Source organism: Onychostruthus taczanowskii, unplaced genomic scaffold (assembly GCF_017590055.1).
Source record: "Onychostruthus taczanowskii isolate IOZ18803 unplaced genomic scaffold, ASM1759005v1 scaffold23, whole genome shotgun sequence".
Classification (NCBI taxonomy): Eukaryota; Metazoa; Chordata; class Aves; order Passeriformes; family Passeridae; genus Onychostruthus; species Onychostruthus taczanowskii.
Genome location: NW_024499573.1, coordinates 12,567,935 through 12,588,082, shown reverse-complemented (window position 1 = coordinate 12,588,082; position 20,148 = coordinate 12,567,935).

The following is a 20,148-nucleotide window of genomic DNA, read 5'->3' as shown; positions in this document are numbered from 1 at the left end:
GAAGGAAGGAAGGAAGGAAGGAAGGAAGGAAGGAAGGAAGGAAGGAAGGAAGGAAGGAAGGAAGGAAGGAAGGAAGGAAGGAAGGTCCAAATCAAATGTCCACCATTTTTTCAGCCAAAAATGTTGGTCTTGACCCAATAAGGAAGTATGACAATAAGGGTTTGCAGTAAGAAGTTGAACCCTGCCATAGCAAAAAAAACCCCTAACAATATGTCACAAACTTTATTCCCCAAAGACTTTGGTTTCTCCTATGCCTGAGAGCACCATTAGGGTTGATCTTCACTCCATGGCTGCTAGGTGAACAATGTCCATCTGTCTCCTCTAGGTGATGTGGTGTTTACTCTGTTCATAGGAGGAGCTGAACAGTGAGATCACTTTGTTCCTTGTTTGCCCCTGTACTACTGGCTTCATACTCCCTCCTGAGTGAAAAGTTCAGTCTGTGTAACTGAGCATAGGTGAAAAGAAGACTGAGGCAAGGGCTTTCATCAGTGTACTCAGCATAACATCTTTCTGCACTGAATGATGAGATTTCTGAAACAGAAGTCGACTTTGATGTGCACAGCATAAGGAAAGCAGAACTAGGTCACTCTCATGTCTAGAAATATATTGTATTTTTCACCGTAGCAAGGGCTTGGCTTTATATATTGGAAAGCTGTAGAATATTATTAGTTTTCTAAAAATATAACTAATTCCTACTTTTTTCTCTAATAATTACAGAGGTTTTGCATGCCTAAGGCTGACTACATGCAAGGTTTTTTTCTATTTTTGTATATATAGATAAAAATATTGCTGTACTCTGCAGACTGAGCTTTCAACAGCTTCAGCAGCCTGAAATAACTGTAAACCTAATAACAAAATAACTGTAAACCTAATATTACCTTTTTTCAATGTGTCTTATGAATTTGAGACCTCTAGAATTTTATTTAAATCTCACAGTCATCACTCAGGTGAAGAAAACTGTAACATTCCTACAGGGATCAGAAGCAGTAATGAATGTAAATGACTCAAGTGTGGTCGAGCTAACTACAGGCATTTCAGTTCATAACCTGAGCTGCCATATGAGCCCAGAGCCCACACACCTGCTCACACCCTGACTCACATCTGGAATGAGACAAGGCAAGAAAACTCATGCCCAGGCTAGATCTGCCTCACACACCGGTTATGCCTTGGTTGGCAGAATGGGTACATCCACCTTGAACCCTAGCCCAAGCAGACAGAGTCAGAATGAAAGTAACCACCCAATGTCTCTTGTGTTTTGAGTACAGAGGGGAGCAAGGCTGTGTATCTGCCTGACCTGGTGCCGTGACAGTACTGTGCTCTGATCTGAATTTGAAGACATGACCACAGATTTTAGCTGGTTCAAAATGCAGAAGGCAGCTGCCTGCTGCCTCCTCAGCGCTCCTCCAACGATGTGCAGTGCAGTGCACTGTGCAGAGCACCCTGGCTCCCTGGTCACCTGTAACCAGTGGCCAGCTGTCGCTCATGGAGTGACTCGTGCTTTTGTCTGTGGTGGGTTTAGAATAATTTGCTACTTGCTCTGGGGGTAATAGTGAAGTTAATTTTGGCATCAGTGGCAGAATGTTAGTTCTGAAAGAAGAACTGTTACTTGAACTCAAATAGTGGTACAAAAATCTCACATAAAATTGGATCAAAAGTCTAGAACTCCTTTAAACCACGCACCCCACCCCCTCCTCCTTCCCAACTGTATTTTGGACTCCATCACAACTACTGAGTTCAGCTGAGAGCCCTTACTGAATCCTACCTCAGCTGAAATGCCTGAATCTTGGTGGCATAGTGGTCTCAAACAAGAGTATTTGACTAACACTTGCATTAACCCTTGGTAAGTGGCCTGCAGCTCTTAATTTCCAGACCACGTTGAAACACCTTCCAGTTCATTTGATTTGTGATTAAAAAGGCTGATGATGAAGAGTAGCATTTTGGACAAAAAGATGTTAAAATCTGATGTTTAGCTTTTTGAATTTTATGCTGTTTCATTCTGGGTTTGTTTGACTTTTCATATGTGTTTTTTCCCAAAGGCTAAGAAATATAATTAAATTAACTGGAAAATATAATTGTTGATTTTCATCGTGACTGTTTAGAGATTGGAGCACTTAGTCATTCTTGAGTCTGTGACATTTTAAAAGGTTGCATGGGATTTTCGTCACATCTGTCCTGCTACAGTCCTATCAAATCAGACACCTCACCTCTCTCCTCTTGGTAACTGATAGGAGAACAGTCATTAGAATTAAAAGACCACACATGAGTTTGGAAAGGTAGTGAATAAAGTTTTTTTAGAAAACCTAGAATGGATTAAAATATTGGTAGTCAGTCTGAAACTGTGAAGTATCTTTCACATGGAAGGCATCATTCCAGCACATTTGCAGCTAGAAGTGAGTCTAGACAAGGTGTCTATCAGTCTAGGTATATGTATTGATAACCTCTGGTGGAAGGGGAATATATAGTATTAAGAAAACCCTATCTTGATTTCCATATAATTATTTTAAAAATAGAAAGAGATAAGCAGAAGAAATAAGAAATGTCAGTATCCATGGCAGTCAAGCACGCTACACTCTCTTCTGAGTAAGCATTCTTTGTATCCAGGGGCAGAACCAATAGTGACTCAAATGGAAGCTCCTTGCTGCTACAAGCATGGCCTGTGGCAAACATCAAACTGTGGCTTACCTGCCCCTTACTTCTTTCTTTGAAATGTTAGACAGAAATTGCTACAGTTGTCCCAAAAGCACAATATATACCTGTTCCCTCTTTGTTTCAAAATGCAATCTGAAGTCCATTTTTTCAGTATTTCAAAATTGATACAGCTTTCTACAGCCAGATTTACTACAGCAGTGTCCTCTGCTTTGAAAATACTATCCTGTGGGGATTTGCCTGCTCTCTGAAATTCCTAGGATAATTCTTCTATGGGTGGTGCTATAAAATTCAGTGTTGATGATTGTGTTCTATTGTCTAATGACTTGCTTTTCACATTCTTCTGCACCTAATTAGATTCAGATCAAATGAAGTCATAAGCGCCTGGGGATAAAGAAAAAACTTTTAAAGGGCAATTGGCTCAGTCAATGCAAGACTCTAAGGGGTGTTTGAAGCAGATGCAGTGATTAATTGGTTATTTCAACTTCTTGTGATGAATTGTTCTGACAGGACAGGTATTTTCATGCTGTCTGATTTGATTGCAAAAGCTGTTTGTGTAAGAAAAGTGCAGCATCGAAGAGACAATCATTTAATGTGCACATGGGGACTGTATCATCAAAATAAGTATATGGAAGTCATGAATATGTAATAATTAGTGTGGAGAGGCTAAGAACATATTTCTAAGATCTAGGATATGCTGAATAAGTGCTCCAAAAGTGGTGATGTTAGTAATGATATGACAAGTAATAAATATTTAGCTGAAACAAACTGACATCAGTAATTTAGAAGTAACTCTCGGAAAATGTAAATGCTTCTGTATAATGGTGAAGTCTTATGAAGGTAACATGCACTGAGCCAGCACAGCAGCAGCTGGGAGAAAGTGCAAGATCCATCACTGAGAATCCATGCCCTAGCACTGGTACCCGTTGCCTCCAATTCTTCATGGTAATGACAGGGTTAGGATAACCTTCTAAAAGTTCTGGTCTGATTAGCCAGTGTTGAAAAGAAACTTCATACCCTACAGGTCCCAAACAGTCTAACAATGCAAACTCTCAACTTCTGTTTATTTTACTAATTTAGGAGCAAAACATCTTCAGCAAGAGAAGAGATTTCAGAACTTGGGCTAAGGGAGTTAGGGGTGTTTAGCCTGGAAAAGAGGAGGCTAAGGGGTGACCTTATCACTCTCTACAACTCCCTGAAAGGAGGTTTTAGCCAGTAGACATTTGGCCTCTTCTCTCAAGCAGCCAACAAGGATGACAGAACACAGTCCCAAGATGTGCTGGGGAGGTTTTGTAAGAATTTCTCCACAGAAAGTATGATTAAACACTGGAATGGTCTGCCCAGGGAGGTGGTGGAGTCACTGTCCTTGGAGGTGCTTAAGTAAAGACTGGATGTGACACTCAGTGCCATGGTCTAGCTCATATGGTGGTGTTGGGTATAGGTTGGACTTGATGATCTCAGAAGTCTTTTACTACCCAATTGATTCTGTGATTTGTTAACTTGGTCCCTTCCAGGCTATAAGTGTATATTTTTTTTTTTGTGGTATAACTTTGACCTTCCAAGTACGTTACCAGGTCACACCATTAAAGCACAGATTGTCTGGAGCTAAGCAATGAGGAATTACCTTTGGAGTCTCTCTGGGCTCTGGTATTGGAAGTACTTGCATGTAAGACTGTCTTGCAACTGACCTTTCCCCATCATCCCCCCTTTGGCCCCATCTTTTTTACAGTCTGATTTATAGCCTGTCCCTGGTTCCTCAACCTTTCCTTGCTTCCTTCATTGCTCTCACTTTATTGTCATTTTGCTTTGCCATCCTTTTTCCCTGCTGTATGTATTCTGTGCAGACACATGCCCTCCCATCCTACATTGGGTTTTTTCTATTTTAGTCTCTCTCTCTCTTTTTTTTTTTTTTTTTTAACAGAACACATGCACACAGGTATGAGCAATGCTCAAACTGGTAAGACTTCTGAAAAGTCTTACCAGTTTGAAAAAGAAACACATTAACACCTTTTATTTTGGTCTTGCTTCCTTTTGCTTTCCCCATTCTTTTGATTTTTGGCTTAATCTCTCATGAATAATCAGGCTATATACATACTTTGTAGTAGGAACTATATCTTTTATCAGTACGTAAAGCACTTCTGGATGCTATAGAAAAGCTGCAATATGTGGTTAAAATATTTACCTTAAGAACTCGGGTACTTAGCACTCAGACTTGATTATCTCTCTTTCCTTAGGCAATTGGCTCTGAAATGAGAACAGCAATAGCAACAAGGAATTAGTCAACTTGTAGCAGTCAAGGGACTGCACTTGGTCCATTTATATCTTGTTTACACGGAAAAAAATCAAGGCAACTTTACTGTGACTACAACTTCTGTCTAGGAAAAGAACACTCCTACACTCAAGATTTTACACTTAATTTAGAGAGGAAGAAGAACAAAGGATTGTAAGGTGAAAATACTGCTCAAATTGCATTCTATAACATGGTCCAGTGTTTTGAATTTTGCTGTTTTAAGATAAGATTTTGCTGCTGTGTATGCCCAGTGATAAGGTACAGCAGTGTCCCAGTCACCAGATCCCTTCCCAGACAATCCTCTTACTTCCACAGGGCTTCTACTCCCATTTACCACATCACATGCTCAGCATGGGACACCACAGCCTTATCCACAACTCAGCAAACTTGGGTAGCAAATTGTCCAGGATGTTTGCTATGTGGGTCTGAGCCTGTGGCAGGCCTGAAAGACAAGTTTTTGCCGTGCTTGCAAGGGTGCTGTGACCACTGGAGTATTTTCAAGGCATGAACAATGTTACAGAGGCACGAAGGAGGCACTGATTTGTTCTGAGAGGAAAAACAGAGCTCATAAAACTGCAGTTTCTAGTATATACAAAAGAGAGACAGAACTTAAAACATAAATTTCCCTCTAGGTTTTTGTATGTTATCCACCTACTTTACACCAGCTAAATCTTGATTTCTATACCACTAGTCCTCCATTCATTGTACATAAAATTCTGTGAGGACTAAACATTGCCAAAAGAACCAGATACCTAAGTGTTAACATGGCAAAATCACTGAAGCAGACCTATAACTTTGTAACTGGAACAATTATACAGTGCATTAGAAAATGTAGAGGCGTGTCTTTGATTAGTTGTCAGCTACTAAAGGCTTTTTTCAATTATTTTTTAATTAAAACCATTGGGGCATTGGAAGAAACAAATCCGATCTTTTTACTTTGTTTCATATTTTTAATGTGTACGTTTTAAGGATGCTCAGTGCAAAATTAACTTTAATGCATAACCTTTACAGCTTTATGAATAATGCTACCTTATTAATGGTGAATCAGTCTGAAAAAAGCCCCAGTATTGCACTCTTGCTGCTGGCAATGTGTTTGCTTTTTATTCATCTGTTGTGATGAGCATAGACCTTCAGGTTATCATTTTGCTTCACTCTAGTCTTACATTTCACATTGCAGACAGGATCAAGTTTAAGCAAGCACTGAAGGGAATGTGGTTAAACTCCTTTTTACTATATTTTAATACAATAGAAACATGTAAATGAACTAACTGGTCTGTAATTTTTTTTTTTTTTTTTTTTTTTTTTTTTGTGCTAGACAACACAGCAAAGCTAGGAAAAATAATCATCCCCTCCTCAGATTTGAGGGCTTTGGATGCAAAATTAGGACGTGAAACTTTTCAATTAAGTTGATGCTCCAAGAGCACTTTGGGACAGCACAGGTCAGTCATCATATCAAATATCCGTCTTAGAGCACCTCTCTCACTGTGTGGCAGTGGTCTGAATACACAGGGTCAGAGAATCCACTTGATTAGAACCAAAGTGGAAAAAAACCAGATAATCAAAAAAACCTCCCATCTGTTATGCGTCCCCCTCATCCTCTCCCCCGCCACCACATAACCCCTCCCACCCCAAGTAAAGGGTGTACACAAAATCCTGGTTAGTTTTAATCCAGTTCAGCTCCCTGATCAGGTAGCAACATAGGACAGGTTTCAATTTAGGCTCCCAAGTGCTCTTGTCTCCAGTGTTAAAATTTAAAGGTGAACCCCTCGCAGAGGGTCTGACTCTCCATTACAATTAAGAGAGATGTAGGCAAGAACTCAGGGGGTAGCAGCTAATATCCCAGATACCCCAGGTTATCCAACGTACTTCTACAGAGCTGTCATTCTCTTGCAAGATTAAGAGCCCTATGCCCTCCCAGATGGGTAGATGGGCAGCAGGTGAGTTAGTGTAGGGACATGCACAAGACTAGATATGTATGATTAGCCAATTGAATATGAATGTCGACATTTAAAAAATCCACCTATCCACCTCTGTTACTCTCATCCTGAATCCTGACCCTAAACTCACTCAGCCTAAAGCAGAGCACCACTCACAAACATGCCAACACCAGGGAGAAGGGCAGTGCAGGATGTAGGTATTACTCAAAACACACAGGAGTGAAAACCTCCTTCTTTAGAGCAAAAATACTTTCTTTTGAGTGGAAATCTCTTGGTGTACTAAAACATGATTTTTATAATTACCATGTTACTAGTTAAAGCAACAGCAATAATCTTTTACTTTGGAACAAGAGGCCATTAGTTCCCCTTTAGTCCTAAAAAGACCTCTCAGGAAAGAGTTCCAGTTCAAGATGCATCATCTCTTGACCTGTAGTCTGTATCTGAAAGCATATGAAGTTATCCTGGAATATTTTCTATAATTAATTTGCATTCCTTTGTCCACAGGTTAGAGACTCTGACTCAAAGTGCTTCTGGGCTCAGACTGAGGTGAGGACAGCCCTGAAGGCTTAGGATCCACTGGGAGCATGCTCTCTGGTAGTGGAGTGAACTGTGATGAACAGGGCAGTAAGAAAGTTGAGGTGAAGTCCCCTCCCACCTGAAGTACTGAAATAGCATAAGTCCAAATAAGTGTGATCAAAAAGGAGAAAACTGTATTTCAAGAATAAAAACAGGTGCTGCAACGAAATAAGTGATAACATGAATGAGAGCAAGAATGAGAAGTCTAATGCCCCTGAAATTCATGAGTTTAACCTCAATGCATTTTTCTGCTGATTTCATCTGGTTTCCTCACCTAACCTTACGTAAAACATGTGGACAATACCTTTGATAGGGATATTTCACTTCTAATGAAAACAAGTGTTCATACATCTTCCTGTTTAGGTGGGATTTCTGCAAGCATCTCTCTGCTGCAGGAAAAGGGAAAAACGTCTGTTCATTCTCTATTGCCATCTGGGCCTTTCTTTCTCAGAGGTTACTACCTTTACCTCATATCATTCCTCTGAATAGACATTATAAAAGGCAAACTGAAAAAAAAAAAAAGTAACCAAAGGACATTTAGGGAACAGAGAACCCTCCTTCAGTATTAAATTTACCAATAAAACTCATTGCTCAGTTTTTACATATATGAATACATACATAGAGCAGCATGTGACAGAAGGGAAACCTCATAAAGAGAGATCATCATTACTCAGAGATATTGATTCAGAAGTTGGGAACAGCCAGCCCATCTTAGCTGGCATGGGAAGAACTTCCTGGGAAAAGCTGTTCCAGCTCAGAAAGTCTGACTCAGCTAAAATTAAACTTGGAAGCAAGGACTTGCCTGCAGGGACAGCTCCAGGGTAGAACAAAAATTGGAAGTAACACCTTTTTTTATTCTAGTCTTGACTCATTCATTTTATATTTTCTCTGTGTAGAAAATTAGATTTACTTGTATAATAAATACTGCCTTTTATATTTGAAAGTCCCTTTGGTCTTCTTTGGGAAAGTTCAAGTCAAGTTTCCTCCTGTATTTTTCTGTATCTACAGAAATTTGTTGAATCTGAAAAGGCTTATGTGAAGGAAAAGTTCTATGTTTATTTTAAAATAGAGGAAGAAAACTTGAAAGGATGAGCCTTAATGCTATGGAAGAGCTTGCAAGCTTAAGCATTAATACTCCAACAAGAGATTACAGAATTAAAACATGTTTTTAAGTCAATGCTCCATTTATTTCCTTGGAGCCTTTTATTTTCATGTCTAGAAGTCAATTTAGTTCATGATTTCTAATGTTAGCTTGACAGCACTGAGTGATTATGTTAAACTTGGCATTAAAAGGACCACGTTTAAAATAAATCAAATACTTAGTGCATATGTAAAGACAGAATAGGATTTAAGGAAATCATAATGAACACTTGAATGTTGCCTATCAGTCAGAAAACTCTTAAAAGGTCCATATTCTTGAGATATTTTCTTTGCTTAGTTTGATTAGTCATGTTGAAAGTAACAGGACCCTTTGTGCGCATCAGTGTCTGAAAGACAAGCTACTAAATTAGCAGGAGCTACTATATATCTATTCTTAGTTAAACAGTCTGAAAATCTCAAATTCTTCTTTAAATTCTTGACACCTTCAAAGTTTTTTTCTCTTTTCAGGTAGCTCAGTTCTTTGTTAATTCAATTGCTTTGTGTGGTTGTCCCTACCAAATGGAAAACAGCAATTTTCCTTAATCTGCAGCTTTTAAAATGTACTTCCCATGATTATCTGATGTACAGTATTCCCTCCTGCAGTATCTGCTTTGTAATTTGCAATAGATTTCCAGCTTCTTTAGAGTGATCTGCAATAGCAATCCATTAAAATATTTTTGATGAATTTCCATGACTATCTGATTTGATAGTAAGGCTATAGAGTTTTTCAAGAAAATGTATCTGACAACAATCAATTCTATATTATTTCTTTATTATATTATGTTAATTCTATCTCTTATGGATAATTAATATATGCAGAAGTTGCATGTCTTCCTCTAGGGACACTTTTTGAAAACCAATACACTGAAGTATCAAAAAGAGGAAAAGGAATCAAAGTATTCTAGATTTCTAACTGTTAAAAATTCAGTAGTTTGCAAAGGCACTCTGATAAACTGCTTCTATTCCCAGACAGAAATAAAAGCAATACATGTTAGGGAATCTAAAATAATTCCCAAGAGAAAGGGTTCTGTCTGACAACATCCAGTTTCTTTACACCATCACTTAGCTGCATTTGGAGGAGCTTAACTTTATTGTATGCCTCATTATTTAGCATGAAATCCCTTAGACACTAATACCTGCACCTGGAAGGGGAATGTTTCTTTCCTGCCTGAGGCTTTACTGACTGGTAGTTTGTTCATTCAAATGGGCAGCATTTAAGTCCTGACAGCAGCCTGGAAAGTTAGTTGTGCCCAAAGATAAGAGCTGTCCTCTCCTGGCCTGCTGCTGCTCTTTTTCCTTTCACTGCCTGTCTTTATCAAGATCACAGAATCACAGAATCCTCAAGTCTGGAAGAGACCTTCAAGATCATCTAGTCTAACCATCAACCTGGCAGTATCATAATCACCCCTAAACCATACCCCCAAGTGCCACATCCAGACACCTTGTGAGCACTTACCAAGATGGTGACTGCACCACCTCTCTGGGCAATCTATTCCAATGCCTAACTACTCTTTCAGTGAAAAGTTATTTTCTAATATCTAATCTGAAAATTCCCTAGTTCAATTTAAGGCCATTTGTCTCAACTTTAAGAGGACTGTTGATGGGTGGATACAAAACCAAGGCTGAAAACAAGGTTAAGCATGTTCCTGTAGGCACCCATAACCATGAGGTCAGATCCAGACTTTCCTTGTCTTTTGCTCCCAGAAGCATAGTGTTCAGTTTCGACCAAGGGACAGGGGATGCCCTAATTTTCAGATCACAGAATGTTGTAAATTCAGCTATTCTTAGAGGACCCATACTGGGGGAGCACAGACCCATCACCTAGTTCATCCTGTCTTCTGAGCAGTTTTGTTAATTGCTAGTCTGTTACACTAAAGATAATTATCAGTGCTATCACAAAGATCTATTAAAGATACCAGCCTCCAAAGAGCAGGGGTAGACTGCAACATGAGTGACAGATATTATCAGCAATCTGAATCATCCCTTAAAGTTGCCTACAGATTCAGAGGGAATCACTCTAGTTAAGCATACAGCATTCAACCAGCATGGAATTAATGTAACTTTTTAAATGGTGTGGTTTGAGAACCTGGAGGAAGCAAGTTCCCATTTGGCCATGGAATAATAGAATTGACTAAGAAAGAACTGAAATGCCTATTTTGCAATACATATAATGATCAAAGTGCTCTGCAATTGTGAGAAATTACTTATTCCAATCAAAAAATAATCACATTTTTCTGAGGTGATACTTTTCTACATTATATTATGTCTAAGATGCACCTGATAAAAGAAAGACACAGTGAAGATACCTATTTTTAGATACCTATTTTTAGATACCTATTTTTCTTTGGGCATAATTTTGTTTTTCTACTTCTTATCTTCCTTTCAATTAAGACAGAGAAGAAGAAAGCATCATAGCTGTTGTGTTTTGGCCTAACTCCATGGCTAGTTGCAATTTAGTTCTCTGCTGTTTGCCCTGCAAATCGTGGGTATCACTGGTTAACAAGCCACTAATCTTGTAGAAATGGAACCGAATAGAGTGTCAGAAGCTCAGGCAACTATTTGGACAACACAGCCTATAATTGGATTTCATTAGTACTGCACTAATAACTCAGTGCATTAGCAGAAAGAAAATCATGTAGGAAATGGGATGGAATCTGTCATCAGGCTACTTGTATGTTTTCACTCTGGTGTGACAGAGCAGAAGGGTTGATGCCTCGGTTACTGAATTTGATGTGCAAGAGTAAAAAAGCAGATAAATTCAAACCTTCCTTTTTTCTAATCCATTATGAAAGTATATTAATCTGTTTTTGAATTCTGCAAAGCTATGCATCTTCCTCTCACTCAGTGCAGGATCAATGAACAAAATGGAACAGGATTCATGCTATTTGCAAAATTACTTTTTTACATGGAAGCTAGAATGCCATAAAATGTGTGACTAGTGATGATTGTCATGACAAGTAAAATAATTTCCTTTTCTCTTAAAAGGTAAGTAGCAGGAAAGAAAGAAGGAAAGAAATTATTTTACAAGAAGGATTTTGCAAGCAGCCACAGTGGGCTTACTGTTGCCTGCTCCCACTCCGAGTGGCCCCTTTAACAGAACAATTATGGAAAAATGCAAGAGAAGTTTACTTACTGATGGATCCTTCTCATGGTTGATGTGGTTTGTTTTTGTTGTTTTTTTTTTTTTTTTCCTCTTTCCTCTTTTTTATAATCTTTGCTCATGCAGAGGTAATGGGGAAGATTGGTGCAGCTGTGGCTGGACTCTGCTGGGGCTATGTTAATTCATGAAAAGGAAACGTTCTTTACAGATACAAAAGACTTGCTTGGACTCTAGAGGAGAGACAACAACTTGAAGTGAGGTCTGTTACAGACTACAAAATCTACTCAGGGAGCCTCCTGGATTGAAGATGGTCAGAGGCCAAGGATGCCAGGAGAAGGGTACAGCAAGTGATTGTCCACTAGCTGCTCACAGCTCCCACTGGAGACTGGATACTAGCTGAGAACAAGCACGGGGCTTTTCTTACTGGATCATGACTTTAAAGAAAACAATATTTCTGCCTCATAATTAGGCAGGAGATTAAAAAATTGTGGGTATTTCTAAAAATACTTTAAATTAATTTACATAGAAGTATCAGTTAAATTTTAACTCTAAAAACTTACTAAGGAGGTCTTCCTCATCTCTGACTTTGCCATTGTCTGTAAGTGCAATCCTTCCTAAAACATTTTCCCCTAGAAAGTTTTGTGTATTCCTTTTGTTTTCATCACAGAGATTTCAGAAGCTGTTGTGTACTTACCATGTGAAACAATTAAGCAGTTATAGGTACAGTAATATGAGCATTAATAACTAAAACTACTACATTCATTTTGTATACAACCTATTCTATATTAGAATAGTAGAATGGTTAGTAGTCCAAATTGCAATGCTTTGCAAATGAATATGAATAGTCAGCAGTGAGGCTGGGCTGTTACATCACACCCAGAGAGCTATTATTTAGCATGTACATAATATTTTCATCCCCAGAGAGTTTCATGAGCAGCCATGCATTCATCTCCTAAAGATGCCTCAAGCAAAGTAGGTAAATATTACCATATCTATTTCTAAACATGAAAGACCAAAAGACAGGAAGGGTAGGGAAGCTAAGCGACTCACCCAAAGGCAATCAGTAACAGAAAGTCACTATCAGAGACATAATTATAGACCAAGCACTCCTAATTATATCTAGAATACATTTAGAGGAGGAGCTTGAGGCCATGCAAGTCGACATGCTTTTGTCAGCATTTCAAACATGAGGCTGTGGTGACCTTTGGAAAAAGTCAGAGAAAGAATTTCTGGATAATATTATCCCTTAGTGCAGCATGCCTGATCCAAACACCTCTATGAATCATTCCAGAAATGTTTCTACCATACCGTGCAGTATAAAGAACATGCACAGAATTATTCTGATATCTCAGCAACTTTGCCCTATCAGTGAGTGGGATTTGTTGACAAAATAAAAACTTCTGCTGTCAGCAGTATGGTCAGTTAATAATGCAGAGCATGCTGGGCTGTACCTGGTAATTTCCTATCCTGAAAGCATAATGTGGGTGTGGATGCCACCTCTAGCACTCATAATTCAACTTTAGCACTCCGTTTTCCCATTCCTACTCCTTTTGTGCTGTCATTTTCGTCATGTGGAATCTCTCTCAAAAATGCAGTCTTTCTTTGAAGCTCACACTTCCCTTTCTGCCCCACAGGAAAAAAAATTAAACCCTTTGCCCATGACCTTATGAAATGTGGCTTTGACTGCTGCCTATTGACTGTTCCTCATGATGAGGGGATTCATCTTATTCTCTTAACACTATTCTCATCTCTTGTCTCTAGTCCCTGTACACTTCATCACACAAATTTTTTGCAGGAGAGGTACATTCTTTACAGCCCTTCTGTACAGCAACACAGTTCTACCTCATCTGTCTCTCAAACTTCACTGACCAATTTTTTAAACTTTTCTATGCCTTCTATCTCCAATCACATTTGTGCATTCACATTGCCCCTCTCCTTTCTATACCCCCTTTTCTACAGAACAGTTAAGAAGTCTTCTCCTTTCAGTCTCATTCATTACACACAAACCCTCTGCATTCCAACAAAACTTCCATCTCAGTACTATTTCCCTACTCACTGAAAGCTAAATACACCCCAAGGATATTAGCATAACTGAGCAGTTCAGATGACTGAAACCAGGGGAGGACTTGGGGTTTTGAAAAAACATCACCCTATTCTGTGTTGCCTGAACCTCAGCCCATCCTCCTCCACCCACATATGATCAACTCCTTCATGATTTAGATTATTTAGATCCTTTGTTTTACATATCTCAAACAACATAAGCTAGACTGTTGATGCTATAGAGTGGAGGTTTTTGCCTCCCTTATTTTTCTAGCACAGTGATTGACCACACAAATCAGAGTTGCACCGTTCTTTATAATTCTGTTCATTTTAGTTTACCATTCAAAGGTGGGAGAGTTCAGGGCATCCAGTGAACTGAGTGAAGGAAGGATCTCCTTGCCTTGTGGACAAATATACGGAGCTTAGGCATCTCTTTCCCACAGGCAAGAAGTGCAAGGATTGCTAAGCTATGCCGGCTTACTTATTCACATAAAAACATAAGATTTCAGGTTCTATTTCTTCTGTTTTTCTGCATTTGTAGTCAGTTCATGTACAACACTGCAAAAATGTACAGTCAACCTCTTTAACCCTTAGCGAGCCCATTTAAACTAATTTTTACTGGGCAATTTGTGGAAAAAATTACAAGGAAGAAGCAAGCTTAAAGGGTTTAATTCTCTAGTCTTCAGAAACACAATTTGGTTTTGTTTGTTCTTCCTTTACTGTATAACTTTTTTGGTTTTTAGTTAATAAAGAATAGTTTAGACTGGAAAGCTGAGCTTATCTTTAGTTTCAATGAAGAAATCTTGTCAGTAGAATTTCTTGATGATTGAAAGAAGCCCACAGAGACCAGCTGGTGGGATTCTTTTCTGAGATTAATCTTTTCTGTTTGCAGATAGTTACAACAGTTAAAGGAATTCAGTACTGAGAGCCAGTCTGAGTGGCTGAAAAACACTTTTCAACCATTCAGATATATGCAGGAGACAGTACCTCTAGTATTGTAAATGAATGTATCACTCTCAACTTCAAAGGAACTAAGATGTTTCACACCAGATGAAAAACCAATCCCATTGGAATTTCCTCTTGTGCCAGAGTTTGGTTGCTGTTGCATGTTGGGTTCAGCTGATCTGGATCAAAAAGGCTTTTAGTCCCAGCTGCTTCTCACTGTGTTCTCTAAAGGTTAACCCCCCTGTTTCCTTCCCATGCTCCCCCTCTGATATGTGTACATAATTGTTCTCTAACCCAATTCAATCAAAATGAAACAGGTTAGGAAAAAAGCTACTATTTAAAGTGTGTGAGCTAACCTGGATCATTGTGACTGAACTGGGTCAGGGAGTGATTATACGTGCGTTCTACCAGCTGAATGAAAAGGAAGGGAGACAATCTATTTGCTTGGCTTAGTAACAGTCAAAACAAGCCATAGGACTGCAGCTTTATGTGATTTATTCATAGACTGCCTGTGGATGGTATAAACTGGCATGTGGTCTAAGAGATGTCTCACTGCGCTCTTCCTTTTGATGTGGTTTCTGCATAACTGAAATGCCCTGACAAATCCTCTTGAAACCATAATGGGGAGGTCAAGTGAGCATTTCAGGTCTCCCAACATGCTGATGCCTTGGGAAGTTCTGCCACACACACTAAGCACTGGCAAAACCCTGCAACCAAAATGGTTTAGAGCAGTGCTGGGAGATGCAGGGCATCAGCTAACATGTATGTCTTTTGAAATCAGCCGGATGGTTTTCTCCTGACAGATCGAGACAGCCCTGTTCTATTTACTCTGAAGGGGAGAAAGGATTTGCTATCACCATCAACATGCAAATGTTACTGCACCCTGTCTAACAGATTTAAGCATTCTTCAAGTGAAGACATTTAATGTCAACATTTGGGCTTAACAGTCTTTGTCAACAGCTCATTTTATGTAACAAGCCTGTACTCTGCCTGACCTTTAGTTGAGCAGAAGGGAAAACCAGAACATAGACACTGCATGGCCTTAGATGTGTGCTTTTTGGACACACAGAAATCTCAGCCTTTCCAGTGCTGGGGCTAGTATTATTACTCTGAAGCCTATTCCCTTCTTGGAAGAAAAACAAACCAATAAACCTCAAATGTTTTAGCTTGTTTGGTCTGTTAAACAGTAAAGTTCTTCACTGCAACTCCTCTTTCTCAGTTCTCCATTATCCAGCTGCTGGCAGGAGTACAAGAGCACAGGAAACTCTGTCTAAAATAAAACAAAACAACCCTCTAGGAACCATCCAGGTAAGAGCAAAATTCACCCTGGTGTCCCGTCCCCCCCACACCTTTTTGTAGGCTCCTATTAAGTCCTGGTAGGCTGTGCTAAGGTCTTCCTGGACCTCTCTCTTCTTCAGCTGAACAACCCCAGTTCTTTCACCCTGTCTTCATAGGAGAGGTGCTCCAGCCCTCTGACCACCTTTGTGGCCTCCTCTGGACTCTCTGGACTCACTCTAACACAGCCACAACCTTCTTATTTTGCAGACCCCAGAGGTGAAGCAGTACTGGAAGTGGAGTCTTGCCAAAGCAGAGGAGAAAAACAAAATCCCCTCCCTCAACGTGCTAGCAACACTGCTGCTGGGGAAGGCCAGGCTGAGGGGGTACAATATACCAAGGTCTTTATCCACCAGTACCCCTAATCCTTCTCGGCAGGGTTGCTCTCAACCCTTTCATCCTCCAGCCTGTATCACCTGGGTTGACCCAGGCAAGGTGCAGGACCTTGCACTTGGCCGTGTTAAAGCTCCTGGAGTTCACATGGACCCACTTCTCACAGTCTCAGGTGAATCAAGAGGCTGAACTATAACATTCAATACTGATGCCCAAAAAATATTAGTAAACATTAAGGGCAGCTGTCAGTACTATTCGAAAATTGTGTCTGAGAGCTGTGGTTCACAATCCTTCTCAAATTCAGCTCCTCTTCAGAAATGAGGGTTAACCCTGACATGATGATGATTTTCATAGGTACAGCTCTGCCAGCAGCAGACCTGCTGCATGCTGTACCCACTCTGCAGTGGGTTGTTAATCTTTCCTGCAGGAAAAGGGTGGACAGCTGGAGGCAGTAACCTCTTTTGCCATTGTAGTTAAATCCATCAGAGACTGCGAATCACAGCTCATATTATTTTCCACATGAGCTCCATTTATGCTCTGATGAAATGATGCATTCAACAGAAAACAAAATGAAGTGCTGAAACCATTAAATTCTTTAAGATCAGCAGACACCGCAAGTTTTTGTCATTAATCTGCCATAATTAGGAACTACTATTAATGTCTTTCTTAGTACATAATATTGAAATGTTATTAATGAAAATGTTACCATGGCATGATATGGTGGGATGCACAATTTCGTCTACACCCAATTGTGCATTACTGATAGTGTAGTGGATTAATGTGGGAATAACACAAACCTGAAGCAATATGATCTGAAATTAAAGCTTAACTTAGAGAATTCTTCTGGATTTTTTCCCAAAAAGAAACTTTCAAAATATAGAAGGTGTGAGGGGAAGACCACCTGTTTAACCAATGCAAAAACAAAGCCTGGGTTTAACTCCAATTTGAGATGAAGTGAGATTTCAAAGCTAATCACAACCCAAAACTTTGGAGTTTCACCTGCACTTGAAATCACAGAAGAAAAGTGATGGAAAATGTGATATGTTGGAATGGAAAGAGGATATGGTTTTCAGGTTATCTGATTTTAGGCCATACAAGCTGGACAGACTTGTCTATCTCTATCACTACAAGCAATTTATTTACAGTCAAGGACACCAACAAAATAAAGAAAAGCAATATATAAAAGTTAAATATAAATATACATATATAGTATGCTTATTGTCTGTAAAATAGACAGTAAAAGATAAGATCTCTTCTTTGCAGAGCAGAGCCTCTTATATTTAACAGGAAAATTTTAACAGGAAAATGCAAAGCCAATCCTGATTTGCACAGAGATTAAAAAAGAGAATGGTTCTTTAATTCCAGTTTGAAGAAAATGCAAATGCAAATCTCCTTCCCCAATATTTTTCATTATTTTGAAATCACAGAAGAAAAGTGATGGAAAATGTGATATGTTGGAATGGAAAGAGGATATGGTTTTCAGGTTATCTGATTTTAGGCCATACAAGCTGGACAGACTTGTCTATCTCTATCACTACAAGCAATTTATTTACAGTCAAGGACACCAACAAAATAAAGAAAAGCAATATATAAAAGTTAAATATAAATATACATATATAGTATGCTTATTGTCTGTAAAATAGACAGTAAAAGATAAGATCTCTTCTTTGCAGAGCAGAGCCTCTTATATTTAACAGGAAAATTTTAACAGGAAAATGCAAAGCCAATCCTGATTTGCACAGAGATTAAAAAAGAGAATGGTTCTTTAATTCCAGTTTGAAGAAAATGCGAATGCAAATTTCCTTCCCCAATATTTTTCATTATTTAAAAAAAAAAAAAAAAAAACCAAAAAAAAAAACAAAAAAAAAAACAAAAAAAACCAAAACAAAAAAAAAAAAAAACCACCACACAACACTTAAAACTGTTTCATTTTCTACATACAAGGTGGAATTGAAAATCCAAGAAATCTGACTTTCTTTTCTTTTCCCCCACCAAGAGATGTCATGGTGCTCGCTCCTTTTGGAGTCGTGATGTTCAAACTCCCTCCCGTACCCTCAAGAAACAGACACAGGAGAGGTCGGGAGGGAACAGATGTTTCCATTCTTCCCGCTAAGTCTGCCTGTGGGTTACCAGGTGGAAGACTCTTTTCAGCTCTCTTTTATTACTGGGTAAAAGCACAAATGGCAAGGTCCTGCCAGACTGAAAGTTGTGATTTTAGTTTTTTGAAAATATTTATGACTATGCAAAAGTATGAAAAATTCCTGTTGACCCTATTACAGCTGGTTTTTCATATGTCTCACGAGAAATGGAACCAGTAAATAGTGCGAGGAGAGAAAACAAAGAGAACAAAATCTCATGGTTATTTGAAATTGTGCACATCTTGATAGTTCTTTTAAAACTGATTTTTTAATGGCAAATTCCATTTTCTTCTTGCACACATAGTGGAATTAGCAGTAGGCATACACTATATTTTATTTTATTGCAAGATCTGTTTGATTCCATGAGAAAATAAGACCATTCGTAACTATTTATCCTGTAAAATCACATTCAAGCACAATACTCTGGGAGATTTTTATTTGTCATTTTTATTTATGGAAGCCTTTGGTGTTCTTGGCACTGTACAAAACAGAAAAAGCCAGAAAACTTCTCTTTCCTATGGAGTCAACAACCTGTGAGTTGTGCTGTGCAATTTAAGGCCAGCCTGGGTCTAGAGTAGTGAAGAGCTGCACTGTGTCCTGGAGTGAGAGCACACCAGCTACTACTCTTGCAAAGATAAAGTTTGCACATCTGGTATGCTAAGCCAGATTTGCTCTTTCCTTTGATGCAGTACCATGCCCAGGGAAGCCATAAAAATGTGGGATGCAGCAGATCTTTGAGTGAGAAGTGAAGCCACATGAGGTGCAAGTTTTGTGGCTAGTTGTTGAGAACAGCAGAGTGCTAATCTTGCAAAATGGTCAAGATTTTGTCTACTGTGTGCAGAGCAATATAGGTTTGGTACTGCTGGTACTATTGCCCAGAAAGGGATCAAGATGGGTGAAATAATAGTTGCTGCAATGTGAAACCACTCCAGTGCAACACCTTTTTCCAAATAATTCTTTCCAGCAGAAGTGGTGGCCTGTCTCTGGCATCCCACCTTCTGAACAATAAAACTTACATTTTCCTAAGATGGCCCAGAAATTGAGAGTACTCTATATACCTGTACAATTTATGCAGTGCTGTGTAGACAGCTCTACACCAGGGCTAGATAAACAAATATATTTAAACAGGACAGTGCACTATCTTGCAGTGATATTAGCTTGGCTCCCAGAAGCATAAATTAATAGTTTTCCACTGGGGCAAGTTTGGATGATGCATCATCCTGACATGGCTGTAACCCTGGCAGTTTTTGAGTCAGTTCATTTGCAGACAGTTTGGATATGCTGCACTGCCTGATGTGGAATTATCCTTTATGATCTCCCTGCCCTCACAGCCTCAGTACTTGAGTAATGACCCACCCCAGGCAGGTCCTAATTTTGTGAGAGCAGTCCAGACAATGAATATACTGAGTAAGCAGATGATGTACCCAACTCAAAATGGTTTAGATGTCATTTTATGATTAAAAAACTGTGTAGTGAGCATAATTCTTGCAACAGGCTAATCCAGGAAGGCATTTATAAAAGTGAATATAAGGGGAAGGTGTAATGCATGCATGGTCATCAGGCAGTGGCTATATGTGACCGTAGACAATATGCAAAGACAGACTGGGAGATCATGTGTCACTTACAACTGTCATCAAACAGTGGAAGAGTAGGCAGTGATAAAGGATT